Genomic DNA, 2,500 nt, shown 5'->3' with positions numbered 1-2,500 from the left:
GACGTTGTCAGTGTCTGTATGTTGCTTCAATTCTCCCAAACAGTTGGCGGTAAAGATCCGGCCACGGTAAACAATTGCAGGCAAAAAGCTCGAGATGAAAAGAAAAAGCTTACAGCACCTGGTATTCCCAGGCGGTCTCCCATCCAAGTACTAACCAGGCCCGACCCTGCTTAGCTTCCGAGATCAGACGAGATCGGGCGTGTTCAGGGTGGTATGGCCGTAAGCAATTCTACCCGTCGCCAAACACGCTTTTATACGCAGGAGCACATTAGGAGTGGGCCAGGGGTCGCACTTGTACAGAAACAATGATTAGTTATACCACAATGAATAGATGTATGAAGGAATACGTTATTCCAGACTCAAAGCTCCGTATAAAAACGCAAGGCAATGCACTGCGTATGCGTTTGTGTAAACGTTTGAAGAAACGTAGCGCTCCAACACCTGGGGTGCGATGCAGGCATTCGTAGCTGTTTTTTCTTTAGAACAACATAATCAGGGGAGAGCGCGAACGCAGTCCCCCACTACCAGAAATTATGCAATCGAGATTCCCACATTTGGGGAATTCGCACGGGTCAGCAACAGCCTCAGTGCAATGGCTGAGCCTCGCTATGGGTGAACCACCTTCTTGATCATGGTATCTCCCTTGCCAGGTAAGTATGAGTTGTGAGCGTTCAGGGTGGCTACACGTTGCCCACGCGTGCTCCCGTGGGGGACGGTTGCAAAGCATTCAGCAAAGGGACGAGATACACTGGAACACAAAGTGTTGGCAACATTCCTGCACGTCTAGACTGTATAGACACTGTAGACCACCGATCACACGTTTTTAACTTGCATCTGAAATCAGCGTGGGTGGAAGCAAAACGACAGCAAACCTGGAGATCAGAGTTATTTGAACACTACTATGTATTATTGTTTATATAAATATATACATAGCCTATAACAGAATCCCGTTGGAATAAATGTTCATGGTGCGTTTTCATACGCACGTTTAAACTGTAAATGATCCATGTCACTTTGTTGTCTCAAACGCGGACGGGTGTAGCATCAGCAGGAGATGCCTTTTGATTTGAACAGTCATAGGAGGGTGCACCGGTCCTGGAGGTACTGCAATACCAGGTCGATGCGTGGAGTGGACGGAGCAAGCCCCTTTTCCATCTCCAAGTTCCAAAAAGCAATTTAATATATGGTCCCCGGGTAGGGGACGTATCAGATATTAAACTGATAAACTGACTCACACAAGAAATATATAATGAACAAAATAACAAACAAAAACAGACAAAACAATTAGGTTAACGGGCTACCACTAGCCGGCCTTCCCCCTAGGCCCGCCTAAGTCTCCCAATTAGCCAACGATAAGGGTGACAGATGTTAAGAACACTCGTAGGTTACATTCAAATTGATAAAAGTAGACAAATTCAGTCCTGGGAAAAACAGTGGCTGGTCGAACAGACGACGGCATGTCGCCTCCTGTAATCAAGAATCACAATCGACACTAGATTTGGCGCTACATCCTCTCATAAGAATGCTAGTGTTAGTATAGGCATGATTAGGTGGATGAAAAGACTAACTAGAATGGATAACTTACGTGTTTAGGCCAGCCTAGATGAACTAGACACTAAAACTCCAGTACCAATGCGATTTACAGGTGGATGACGCGAAGCTGTGCACACTCACCGACGTGAGCGTTCTCTGTTCATACACAAATAGCAGACATGAAATGATCAGTGCTACAAACACTACGTCATACATTTGTATGAGAACGGGAGCAAGTACGTTGCTGCTAACCCGTGTGACTCACAAATCGCTGTTATGCGATCACGTCTCCGTAGACTTGTGCTTGTGTGCACCATTTACTGGTCACCATACGCACAGACACCAGGCCAGGGTTACGCACCGACACCAGGCCGAAGCTACAAACAGACAGTAGACCGTGTTAGGCGCTGCACTGAGTTTGCATAAAACAAACATTTCCAAAAGACTCACGTTCTCCTGTTTACACAGCTGCTACTGAGGCTCTTACTTCAACTGACACCGCACTAGTTGTTCTCTCCGAGTTCGCACCTCATTTAAGACGTGCCACATGTGCCACCTGATCTAGATGATTAGTGCCAGTGGGAGGGGCCAAGGTGCATTACCCATCACTACCGTCCTACCTGCCACATATATATATAATATATGTATATATATAAACAACAATACATTGTAGTGTTCAAATAACTCTGATCTCCAGGTTTGCTGTCGTTTTGCTTCCACCCACGCTGATGTCAGATTCAAGTTAAAAACGTGTGATCGGTGGTCTACAGTGTCTATACAGTCGAGACGTGTAGGAATGTTGCCAACGCTTTGTGTTCCAGTGTATCTCGTCCCTTTGCTGAATGCTTTGCAACCGTCCCCCATGGGAGCACGCGTGGGCAACGTGTAGCCAACCTGAACGCTCACAACTCATACTTACCTGGGCAGGGAGATACCATGATCAAGAAGGTGGTTCACCCATTGCGAG

General features: G+C 46.6%; 3 non-coding genes and 1 pseudogene across 4 annotated transcripts in view; all 4 read right to left on the bottom strand.

The window, feature by feature from the left end:
• Nucleotides 1–106: 106 nt before the first annotated feature.
• LOC311370059 (5S ribosomal RNA) lies at nucleotides 107–225 on the bottom strand. Its single transcript, XR_014640387.1, has one exon. It is a non-coding gene; the product is annotated as a 5S ribosomal RNA (ribosomal RNA).
• A 268-nt stretch (nucleotides 226–493) lies between these two features.
• LOC311370293 (U1 spliceosomal RNA) lies at nucleotides 494–658 on the bottom strand. The gene has a single exon (XR_014640618.1). It is a non-coding gene; the product is annotated as a U1 spliceosomal RNA (small nuclear RNA).
• Nucleotides 659–1,079: 421 nt separating this feature from the next.
• LOC311369988 (U2 spliceosomal RNA) lies at nucleotides 1,080–1,266 on the bottom strand. The gene has a single exon (XR_014640320.1). It is a non-coding gene; the product is annotated as a U2 spliceosomal RNA (small nuclear RNA).
• A 541-nt stretch (nucleotides 1,267–1,807) lies between these two features.
• The window catches only part of LOC311369801, a 30,945-nt pseudogene continuing 30,252 nt past the window's right edge, over nucleotides 1,808–2,500 (bottom strand). The window contains exon 2 of the transcript in view: nucleotides 1,808–1,910. The product of the transcript in view is annotated as an uncharacterized misc_RNA (transcript). The remainder of the gene's footprint in view (nucleotides 1,911–2,500) is intronic.

This window comes from Micromesistius poutassou (genome assembly GCF_964030765.1).
Source record: "Micromesistius poutassou genome assembly, chromosome: 24".
Lineage (NCBI taxonomy): Eukaryota > Metazoa > Chordata > Actinopteri > Gadiformes > Gadidae > Micromesistius > Micromesistius poutassou.
The sequence above is the reverse complement of the archived record's forward strand: the minus strand, read 5'-3'. Positions and strand labels throughout refer to the sequence as shown.